Source organism: Heloderma suspectum, chromosome 1 (genome assembly GCF_057233095.1).
Source record: "Heloderma suspectum isolate Gila_16-S chromosome 1, 16-S_ref, whole genome shotgun sequence".
In the NCBI taxonomy this organism is placed as follows: domain Eukaryota; kingdom Metazoa; phylum Chordata; class Lepidosauria; order Squamata; family Helodermatidae; genus Heloderma; species Heloderma suspectum.
Window position 1 is genome coordinate 197,572,097 of NC_139458.1, and position 12,624 is coordinate 197,584,720.

The 12,624-nt window shown below is 41.2% G+C and overlaps 1 protein-coding gene across 1 annotated transcript in view; it reads left to right on the forward strand.

The window, feature by feature from the left end:
• Positions 1-12,624, forward strand: part of FAM171B (family with sequence similarity 171 member B) — a 59,101-nt gene that overhangs the window by 22,737 nt on the left and 23,740 nt on the right. The gene's annotated exons all lie outside the window — the stretch shown is intronic.

Genomic DNA, 12,624 nt, shown 5'->3' on the forward strand with positions numbered 1-12,624 from the left:
TATCAAAGATACTATGGAAATCCAATGGATGGTTGTTTACCTTTAAACCCCTAGTGGTGTGGGATAAAGGCCAGATCCTCCTGTATAATCCTTCCCATCCACTAAAATCAAATGGGAAGACCCTTCTGGACAGCTTACCATCATCTTGATGGGGGACACATCAAAACTTATTCTCCATGGCAGCACCCAGGTTATGGAATCCCCCCCGCCCCCCCCAAAGATGATTTTATATGGGTGACCAAAAACCTATCATCCCTGGCTGTCTGCTATTAGAATTTTGTATTTTTTAACTTGTTCATTTATAGAAGTTTTAAACTTCTTGATTGATTTCCTCTTAATTTATGAATGTTAGCTGCCTTGGGTGGTTATGTTAAAATGGAAAGGCAGGACAAAAACGTTTCTATAAATAAATAAAAGTTGCATTTTCAGATCTACCTTAGAGCTTAAAGGACAATTGAAATTATTTTCTTGCAACAAAGTATAAAAGCACTTAACAGTTAAGGAAGTGTAGGGTTTCTTCTACCTCCTCAAACCAAACCTAGGATGGAAGTAGTATTTTTTGCAAAGGGCTGAATGGAATTTGGATCATTTGAAGAAAAAGAAGCAATCTGAAACCTAGGCTTTCCTATTGATACACACGTTTCCTGGGGTGCATGTGTCTACCTGTGTATATGGGTTGCTGGTGGGTTTTTCTAGCTTTCAAAAGTGGATTTTCTGCTAAAAATCCATGTATCTTGTAAATAATTAGAAACTGCTAGGTGTTTGCATATCATACGAACTCTAGTTTCACCATTTAGCGCCTGCTTGTTCAAAATCCTTATCTCTTCTTGTTTTCTGCATATTTGCAGAATGTATTGTCAACCAACAACAAATGGTCACAAAACATCTGCATTGATCAGCCCTTGAAGGTAATTGTTTCTAACTGCATGACAGGATGTTGCAGGGAATGGCATTATCACTCAGGACTGAGCCCTTGCTGCTTTACGGGATTTGTCCAATTCCAGTAGTAAAAGCCTACACAAATGGCATCTATTACTATACTAACCCAGGAGATGTGTTCTGATCTGAAAGAAATGGGATAAATGTGTTGCTGCTTCTGCTGGAATTAAGCTGTTTCTTTTATTCACAAATTCTTCTAACAGCTTTATTTTTGGTAGTATCCTGCTGACAAAAGTTACTACTTATCTATCTTACAGTGATTGTGTTGTATACTCTCCATATGCCATCTTAGGAAGAATTTCCCTTCCTTTCTGCTTATGCACTGCAAGTTACCTCCGGCTGCTTCAGACAGAGGATTGTTTCAATATCAGGCACATGTAGATTTAGGCGCTCAGTACCTACAAGCCACATAAGGATGATGCCGATCCCTGGGCCAATTCCTACATTTCCATATGGCAGGCTTTGGATCTAGCAGAATTAGCATGGGAAGCAGAGTCCAAAACAGACATGACTGTGGTGAATAATATTGTACCGATCTGCTGATGCACTGTTTGGACTTCTGTTTCTAATGATAATGTAATGGTAGAAAGCACCTTAAAGAATAAAATGGGACCAGCTTCTTCACTGTCACCAAACTTAATATGAGACCCATTTTATGTAATCTGTAAGCTCTCCCTCTGTAGGGACCAGGACACTTATATGCAGCGCCAAGCATACTTTGTGCTCAATAAATATTGAACGGTAGCATTAATTGAGTGTGCCAGCTGGTGTCCATCGGTTCTTTATTCTCACTATTGGGTTGAGGCTTGATTTTTGTTTTGATTTTTGTTTTGATTTTTACTTCAGGGATCTCAAGTAGAATAAGAATATGAGAATACCTGCTCTAAATTATGAATTAAATAATTTTAAGCAGGTCCATAGCCTATGAACCGCATCTGATTGACCAAGGGTACAATTCTATGCATGTTTAGACAGAAAAAAGTCCTACAATTCCCAGCATGTCCCAGGCAGCCATGTTAGCTGGGGAATGCTGGGAGTCGTAGGACTTTTTTCTGTCTAAACACGCATAGGATTTTTACCTTAAGTCCTTCTTCTTTTTTTTACTGTGTGGTGGTTTGCTCATGGCATTTTTAGAGTGAGGAAGCCCTGACAAGCTCCCCCGCCACCTCACTCTTGATTTAAAATAGGATGTGTACAACATAAAGATCAAACCAGCCCATATATCCAAGAATCACAAATTGCATCTATATGAATATGTGATCAGTTCAGAATGTTTCTCTCTTGAATGTATCTTGTGATGATATAACTGAAGAAGACTATGTAACATGTACAGAGCACTTAAATGCAAATGTCAGTTAAAACACACACAACTTCACACACTTCCCCTGTATCAAGGAGTAATTGACTTTTACTTTAGTTCTGCGAGTTGACAGGTAATTGATTTCTTTTTATTGAGAAGCATGTCAACTAAAAAAATCTGAACAGCGGGAAACTCTCAGATTCACATGTGGTAAATAATGTAGAATAGCAGCTGGCCAGCAATGTGCTGCAGAGACTGAGTAACACTTGTTAAATATTAGTCACTCCGTTTATTTCTAACCTTGTGATTTTCACATCACCTTTCAGACTATGAAAAGAAAGCCTGCTTTGAAGATGCATTGTGCATTCCAAGTTATGCTGCCTCATTCTATTCTAGTTACTCCTGTACATTTGGGAAACTTCAGGGGTGTTTTCTTAAATCCACACCATCCGTTGAGTTACTCAGGATGTTGACTTTACAGAGTATTAGCCACCTCCTTGAGGTCCCTACATGATAACTATGCATGCTGGGTTAATATAGCAAGAAGGACTGATATCTCCAGGACAACTGATTTCTTCTTTATAGGTCACTGCACCTTTCATATCTCTAATAAGGCCAAGCAGGAAATAGCATGTTCTACAAAAGCAAGAGCGAATTGTGGAAAATGGTGGTTGTTCATTCAGCTAAGACCAAACAAATCACCCAGCAGGGGGCCTCACAGCTGCTTAGCATGAGAGATGGAAATACATGTTGGAGGCAGCCTCTGGAAAATAAATCTTAGGCATATGCCTGGCATTTACAAAATAGGGCAGGTTATTATAAAAGAAAAACGATCCACACTGATTTATGTCAATCTCAAATGCAGAGAAGGAGAGGTGGGATAAAGGGCCAAACTAAACAGTACATGCAAATATGTGTGTCCAAACCGCAATAACAGGCTGTGGTATAGAAAAGCAATTTCATGCAATTTCAATTTTGGAGCAGAGAAGAATCGAGAGTTGCTTAACCCTTCCTTGCCTGCCATTTTTCTACTGCAAATACCCCTCCAGTTTCCCATCCCTGCAGGTTTCCAGACACATGGAATTTATATATGAAGAAGGATAGCAGCTTGGCATGGCGAGAAGATGCATCAGAAAAGCTGGAAATGGGGAAAGGGTGAAACAACTCTCCCCTCTCTTCCCCCCACCCTTGTTGTTGTTGTTGTTCAGTCGTTCAGTCATGTCCGACTCTTCGTGACCCCATGGACCATAGCACGCCAGGCCTTCCTGTCCTGCGCTCTCTCCCGGAGCGTGCTCAAGTTCATATTCATTGCATCAGTAATGCTATCTAGCCATCTCATCCTCTGCCGTCCCCTTCTCCTTTTGCCTTCAGTCTTTCCCAGCATCAGGGTCTTTTCCAGGGAGTTTTCTCTTCGCATTAGGTGGCCAAAATATTGGAGCCCCCCACCCTACACACCTCTTTTCTGACACAGATTTCTCCTCCTAGAGCTGTTTTTTCCTAAAAGGAGCCACTGGGATTTTTAATAAATGCATTTGTGTGAAATGTGCATTTTGGCCCAAAGGCTTTTAGGAGAATAACAGGACAATCCTATATGTGTTTACTCAGAAGTAAATCCCTCTGAGTTCAATAGGGCTTACTCCCAAGTGCAAGTAGAATTGCAGCCTAAAGGAGTTGTCCTGTACTGGATCTACTTTCCAGTTGTGTATCCAGGTACTAGTAGGTTTGTTTGTTTGTTTGTTTGTTTGCTTGCTTTAAAGATCTAAACACTATCTTATGTAGTGGTGAGTGCAGGTATGTTCTTAGTTAATCCAAGAGAAAATTTGAAATGAACAAGTTACTTTTTTATTCATGATGGGACTCCAGTTATGTAAAAGAGAAAACATTTCTTGTGAGAGCTCCATTTTTGCTTCTAAGATGACTATAATCAATAGCCAACTTTTCTGTTTACAGTCTGTCTTCAGTCCCTGAATGGAATGACTTGGGTTAAAAATATGAACCCAACAGTCATTGGCTCATTCTTACTCTGTCAACTCCAGTGAAGTAACTATCTAAGCAGTACTGCCTTTGGTACCAAGAACTGGCAAATCAAGCATTCATAATAATCGCTGCTAGCAAAGTAAGACTAATACTAAAGCAACACTAAGAAAGTAGTGTTCTGATGAGTAAACATACACAAATATGACTCAACATCACTCTTTAAAAAATAACACCACCCTGTTAAGACAATATGGCAGCTGTTTTGTATTAAGTCCTTTTTTAAAAAGGCTTAACTATGGAACTGGGCTTTTAGTCTCCGTCATGTTCCCAAGAATGTTACTGGAAGCATGATGGGGGTTTGAGCTCTGTCCCTCCCAGCCTAGATGGAACCATTTCTATGCATGCACGCACACCACTTTTTTATTTCATTTATTACATTTCTACACCGACCAATAGCTGAAGATATTTCATGTTACTGGCTGCTAAAGCTGAAGTGGAGGGGCACCTTTCAGGTTTGAGAACGACTGAACAACAACAACCTCTTAGCCATCCAGGAACTGTGGTAGCTGTAGATACTGCAGGTGCACACGTGTGGCAGCACCTGAAACCCTTGTGAAGCCTGAGGCCTTTGCAGCTGGTGTTTCCCTCTGTTCGATTTCCCAAGAGGAGAGTGGAGGAGGATTGTTGAGCTCAGATGCCTTTGGGGGCCTGTTTTGGAGTGGGGACCAATAAGGGCAGATAACCGCCTCCTCCCCAAATAAAAACATTGCTGGGTGCAACTGAACCCAGTCAGGATCCATCACTAGTAGTAAGGAGAAGTGCATTTCCCAGAGATTTCCCAGGACTGAAACAAACAAGGTCAGGTTTGTTGATTCAAGACTCAAATTGGGCATAAAGAGTGCTCCTGAGAAAGGATGTATATTCAAAATGCACTGGGTGCAGTAAGCTTCCTCTGTGCACCTGGACCCCCTCTCACTTTTCCTGCATTTGGATTACAAACCTTAAGTACTGTACAGTCCAGCCATCTACATACTTAACTTCTAAATAAGCCCCATCTAGTTAAGTTGCACTTACTCTAAACATGTGTTCATAGGGTTACTGCCTTAGGCTATAATCCAGCAGTGATGCAGCGGAGTCAGGACTCACAGGGACACTGTGTCCGCACTTTTTTTATTAGCAGAGATGCTGACATCATTTGCCACTGCCCTCAAACTTGTTTCCTCTGAGCTCAGTTGCAATCTTCACAGTAGTTTGGGGGGGGGGGAATTTTCCCAGCAACAATATATTGTTTCCTGTTGTAATGCAAAGTATTTTTGTGGTTGGTGGCCTTCAGTGGGCAATTAAGACCCATTAGCCTTAGAAAGGACCTGCTCCTTGTGGAGATAAGAACTGCTAGAGCTGGTTTGTTGATATGGATCAATACAGGTGCCTGCATTTTTGTACTCTCCTTGGGAATGTGGCTGTGGGGACTATCGCAAAAATTCACCGCTACAGCACTGCTTCTGAGTAGACATGTAGGAGATTATGGTGTTAATACAGTCAGTCACTAGGGACTGGGTCAGGGGTAGAAAGAAAATGAGGGAGGAAAAGAGATGGTTGTATTAATCTCAAGGAGAGAAGAATAGCTTATTATAGTGTTGCACTCGTTTTACTTACTGTAGAACAGCCTTCCCCAACCTGGCGCTCTCCGGAGGTGATAGGACTACAACTCCCATCATCCCCAGCCAGCATAGCTATTGGGGAAGGCTGTTGCAGAAGAATATCTAAATGTTGAATTAGTCTTTCAGGCCAAATATTATGAATACACTGATAGTGAATTCATTCTTCTAAGTGCCTGTCCTTATGTAAGCCAAAATGGCACCACCAACAGCAGGAGGGAGGCATCAGTGCACTGGGGGAACCCTGAGGTTTGTGGAAAGACCAAAATAAATAGAAAAAATACCTGAAGTGAGGAGGAAAACTCCAAACAATCCAATGAGGATTGACTGGGGTGGGATGGGGAATCTTGGGTGAAGGTATGGATAATTAGCCAGAACACTGAACAGGATCACTTCACACTGCAGTGTTTTGTTCCATTCCCATTTGTGTTTTCTAATAGCAGTCTAGATTTCCTGCTACACTCCACCATGTGATGTTCCTCCTGGGCAATGAAGGAGTCTTCTGGGAATCTCCAGACTTATAGCTGTAGGTAGCTAGCTCCCAGTGAGCTGTAGGTAATTAGACCTAGCTTCTTAAAATGGTGTGAAGAAACCTTGCCATTCAGTTAAACAAGATGGTTGCTGCCACAGGGTTGACAGCTCAGGGTTGACAAATGCTCTGTTGAAGAATAAAGGTCAAGTTGGTAGCTCAGGTAATAATGATGTCAGAAATCTGACCCAATTTGAAGCTTAATTTAACAGTTTAATTACACCAAAACATTTGTTTTTCTGTGTTTGTAGGCTGGATTATAACAAAGTTCTCAGGATGGCTTATAACAAGGAATAAAAAAAAATTAAATTCAGTGACAATAAAAAAACATTAAAACGTAGTAAGATATAAAAGATCAAATAGCGTAGGGTAAAAACAACTTCAGACTTAAATAAAAAGGCCTGGTTTGCACTATTCATGCAGCTCTTTAATTTTTGTAAATGGCATTGCTTCTTTTGTCTAAGTACTTGGCAACATTTCAGTGCCCTTATTCTTTGTTTCCATTATTTCCTCAAATTAGGTAATATATCCAGCTTATGTTTATTGACTTGGTTTGTGACATTGCCAAGTTCTGCTATATATAACCACCACTGAACTCTGTGGGACTTACATCTGAGTAGACATGTATAAGGTTGCACCGTAACAGTGCAATCCTACCCCAGAATTAAGTCCGATGGAGTTCAGTGGAGCTGTCAGGTAAGCGGGTGTGGGATTGCAGTCTTAGCCTACAATTCAGATTTAAAACATAGCCTCATACTTCAGGCTCAGCTAAGAACTAAACCTACAAATAGTTTCTAAAATTGTGTCCTTAGACAGGTATTTAGTATTGGTCCAATCTTCATTCCACCACCTGCTCCCTTCCCCTAGAGCTCTGATCAAGTATTAGCTGACTCAGGTTGAATTTATCTTTCCCAAATGTTGCTTCTCCCAGCTACCTGTTGGGAAAGCCAAGATTCATTGTTTGCATGCTGTAATATGCTGAGCTAGACTATCCCCACTTGCTGTCTCTTGATAGGTAGAATGGTGAATTATGGCAAACTAAAGCTGCTAAATTCACTTATCTTTCCAGCTGTAGGATTTCTGTCTGCTTCATTTAGTGTTGTATATAAAGGAATATGTAAAGGAAATAACTGCTCAAAAATCAGAATGAATATTCTTATTCATTTAAAAATACCTTGTCTAGTCAAAGCACCCAGTTTTTGCTAATTCAAAATGACCCTTCAATGATAGTTAACTGAAGACTTTTATGTTTCTGTTGCAGAGTGTGGAATTAGATATAATTCAAATGTATGTGTTGATGGGGAAGAGAAGATGTTTGCATGCATTTACAAGTCTGTATTCAGTCACTTGTTGTTATGACATTCTCGCAGTCCCTTTTATGGCTGACTATGTTACTTGTGCTGAATACAGTGCATTAAACATAACCAACCTGCCTCAAGGAAAATCTGTAGAGCGGAGAGAGAATAATGGATATTGACATAGCAATATGTCTTCATGTATTCTTGCTTGCTGTTCATTGCTAACCGAGCCATTTTACCTTTGGAAATTGGGGCACTGGAGTAAGGTGCAAAGGTTATGTTACTTTACCAAAACTAAAGAAATAATTTTACCATTGATGGCAAGTATAGAACAGAATGAACTTGAGCACACTCCGGGAGAGAGCAGAGGACAGGAAGGCCTGGTGTGCTGTGGTTCATGGGGTCACGAAGAGTCAGACACGACTTAACAACTGAACAACAACAATAGAACAGATGGCTGCAAGGCTGGAAGCATATTTTCCAGCTATCCTGTGGGCTCTGTGGAATCATGTGGCAGAGTAAAAAAATAAATCTCATAAATAAATACAAACACCTCAGATTCTTGGTGCCCTCATCAGTTTTTTTTAAAGCAATGAACTAGTTAAAATATTTAGAATTCCTAGGCATATGCATCCCTTGTTAAGTAACAAGGCACTTAGGATTTTATTTATTTATATCCACTTTTCCTGGCTTCCCCCTAGCATCTTATTATATAATTGGAGTAGTATAACTACTTCAATTAAGTTCCCAGCAAACTGATAGAACCTTTAATCAGCAGGAAAACTGATCCAGATTTAGGGGTACAGCTTGTTCTGGATGAGGTTGCGCCTCCCCTGAACAGGCAGATTTGTGGCTTGGGCATGCTGCTGGACTGGTTTTCCTCCTGCAGGCTCAGGTGGCAACTGTGGCCAGGACAGGAACAGCTCTGAGCAGCTTTGGCTGGTGTCAGCTGTGCCCTTTTCCAAGGAAAGCAGATCTAGCCAATGTCACACGTGGCTTGGTCACATTGAGACTGAACTATTGTAAATACTCGGTCTGGGGCTGCCTTTGAAAAGCGTTTGGCATTTGCAGCTAGTACCGAATGCTGCAACCAGGCTGCTGTCAGAAGCCCATGGTATGGATCTTGTAATTCCATTGCTACTTCATCTGCACTTGTTTCTGGTTAGTTTCTAAACATAATTCACAGCACTGATTGTGACCTATACAGCCTTATACAGTTTGAAACCATGGTATTTAAAGGGCCGCCTTCTGCTGCATGAATGCTCGCTCATTGAAATCATCAATGCTCCATGTCCCATATTGCCACCATTAGAAATGTGACTGGTAGTGATATGACGCAGGGCCTGGTTGGTAGTGATGCCTTGGCTTGGAATTCCCTCCCCAAGAGATCCACCTGGACCTGCATTTTATAGGCCTTCCAACATTCCTTGAAAAGTATTTTGTTTCATAATACTTTTGGTTTAGAGTCATTCTTTCTCCTGCTCTGTTTTGAAAATCTGTCACCATGGTTTTTAATTTTTTCCTGCTGTTCTTTCTTTAAATGTATATCAAGTGATGCTTTTAGTATTTTTCATGGATTACTTGATTTTGATATTATCCTCTGTGCTGTTTTGAAGGCCTTTTCTTTTTTTCTCTTTTTTTTGCGGAAAAGCAGCTTAAAATATTTACCTCAGTTACAAGGCAGGAAGGTTTTTCTCCCTCCTCTTTTATGTAGTATGGTGTTTAGCCATTTTCAGATAGCAGCAAATTAAAAAAAATCTCATAAACTGGATTATTCTCCTTTTAAAAGTTTACTGAATAAATATGTAATGTTGCTACAACAGCATCCACTGAAGAGAAAAGAAAAAAGGCTGTACCTGCTTCACATGGGTTATTAATGGTGCATCCACTAATCTGTAATGTATGACGCAGTCCTTAGCTTCATACATTGCATTGAATTTACATATGCATTGAATTTACAAAATTTATCAGTAATCCATGCTCATTTCCCATCTGCCCCCCCCCCACAAAAAACAAATGGTGTAGATCCAGAATCTGCCCTTCCTGTCCACAGAAGGCTTCTGATTAAGTGAAGTGTTTCTGTTGGCAGAATGTGGGGAGGCAGGGGGGGGAGCCAATCTTTGTTGACTTCCCCTGAAAATCTGCTCTGTGGAGTGTGGGGTAGGGGACATAGAAAATGGTGTTGAAGGCTGCAGTGAGAGGGGGGAATTGGCCAAGATCACACACACACGCCAGCCAGAATGTCCTGAGCAAAACTTCACTTAGGGAGTGCTCCCACTGATGGGAGGAAATGCTGGATCTAAGCCAATGCATTTTGTGACTGTTGCAGTGAAAATCTGCCTTTTATGTAGAAGGAAGAGGTAATGTGTTGAGGATTGTTAAAGCTGCTTTCAGTAGATGTGAACCTGTGAGAAGTAAATCACAGTTCTACATCCTACGTTTTTAGTCTCCCACTTGGTGTTATATAGACTTCTTCCTGTAACCTTTATCTGCTCCTTTTAAAATGTAACATGAGAAAGTGTGTCTGTTTGCGTGGGGGTGCCACATTAAAGAGAAACCTTCTCCCTCTGAGTTTGTTTACCTTTTGGCACTTGTCACCATGGTTTTCTGCTTTCGTCTTGGAAAAGGGTAAAAGGAAAGTGAACCCTTCCCCTTTCTATTCTGGACTTTTACTTTTTCCAGTCTTCTCTATTCTGCTTTGATCTACACATAGGCTTTTAAATAACCACACTGGCATTTTAAGTTGGCTAGAATTTTCTGATGAGAACCTCTGTTTCTCATTCTGAGGTTTTGCCAGGGAAGCATATGGCATACTCTAAACTATTTCAAGCAGCTGTATTCACGTATTTCAAATTAAACCACCGAAGTGAAAGAATGTATTTCTTCAAGAATTCCAATTAAAACTCTATGGCTCCAATATAGTGAACCACAATGATCAGAAACTTTGATACTTTGGAAAATTTAATTGCTGTTGCGTGAAACACAAACACACATACATACAAAGCAGCATCTAATGGTGGCTGCTGCATTTACACAATTGATGTAGTGCTAGCATAAGCAACCTCTAACACAACGCCAATAGTGTACACAGGCACAATGGGTTTCCCAGCCCATGATCTCTTAAAACTGACTGGGTTCACACATCATGATAAGCCATGGTGTATAAGCTGCCACCATGGCTTATCATGTCATCTGCAAGCGGATTTCCCCTGCCACAGTGGCTTATTAAGCCAAAATAAGCCACTTTTATCAGCCATGGACTGCAGTGAGGTTTATTTAAATCATTGTGGCTTCTTGTGTTGTCTGGCGCTCCACAGTGGCTTAAAGATCACCTACAGAGTTGCTTGGCAAGACTGGCCAAAAAAGTGCTGCCACCACTCTGCTCCGGGTGGCAGATCTCTGTTTCTGAGATCTGCCTGGCAGCCAGGTATAGATAGCCAATGAGAAAAGCTCTAAACTGCCCCTGAAACACCGAAAGAGCGCTTCTACACTACCCCAACATAGTGCAAAGTAAAAAATAAAAAGCAGCATCATATAGCACCAATGGCCCTATATCCCAAGTGCGCAACTGCAAATAAGTGCTACTGTGCTACCGCAACATAGTGGAAAGTAAAAATAAAGAGCAGCGTCATATAGTGCCAATTGCCCTATATCTTAAGTGCACAACTGCAAAATAGTGCTACTGCATTAGTGCAACGGCGGAAAGTAAAAATAAAGAGTAGCATCAGGTATCACCAATTGCCCTATATCCCAAGTGTGCAACTGCAAAGTCGTGAACGGGTGAAACAGCGCTGCTGCAAAATACTGCTACTGTGACATAGTGCACACTGGAAATAGAAGCCTGTGTCAAAAGTGCACTACTGACAGTGGGGGAAATGAAAAGAATGGGTTTTTTTTTTTAAAAAAATGGCCTCAGGGTTTTGATGGAGCATCGGGTGCCTCCCTACTAAGGGAAGCTGTGTATGGAGTTTTGTCCCAATCCTGCCAACTTCCAAGGGTTTATAGACACCACCCCTTTTTGGTGCACACAGGGTTTTCGCTCCTCTGTGTGTAATCGCGCAGGGTTTTGATGGAGCATTCGGTGCCTCCCTACTAGGGAAAGCTGTGTATGGAGTTTTGTCCTTATCCTGCCAACTTCCAAGGGTTTATAGACACCACCACCCTTTTTGATGCAAATGGGATTTTCGCTCCTTTGGGCGGCTTGGAGAGAGGAATGTGATGTAGCTGTGGCATAAGGTCTGGGAGTGGTATCCAGTGCAGAGGAAGCTGAGATACCATCCTGGCAGAGTGGGAGGACTGTAGAGGGAAGAGGGGCAAGGGCAGGGAAACTAAGCTACACACCATAGCATATTTGTCTGATCGTTTGGAGGATACAGTAGCTTATAAGCCACTGTGGCTTAAAGTGATGCATGAACCCACCCACTGAGTCATGATCACCTATCAAACACATCCATAAAACAGAAAAGCATGAGGAAAATATATCTTCTGTAGTTAGATATTATAAATGACAAAATAAGCCAGGTACTGTGGACTTCCTACTGGATCCAGGGACTATCAATTATCAGAGGTGTTAGGATCCAGAAAATGCCATCCTGTATCATATCAGGATCATCCACAGACTCATCTTGCCCTCATACTGTTTTCAGTTCTCAAATTATGAATGCTTGTGACTCTAATAAGCAAAGCAGCATGGAGAAATCCTTTCCATGTCACAAAGAAATGCTATTTTGTCCTCTTGCTATCAGTCTATGCTCATGGAGCATCCTAAATGCTTGCAGCATGAAACTATGCGCTTTTAGTCAGAAGGAAATATTTCTTTGTTCAGTGGGGCATACATCTAAATTTGAAGGCACAAATTGCAGCATTAGCCCTTGCAGCAAATGCTGCATTCAGGGGCAATTAGATTTCGTGGGAGGAGATTTC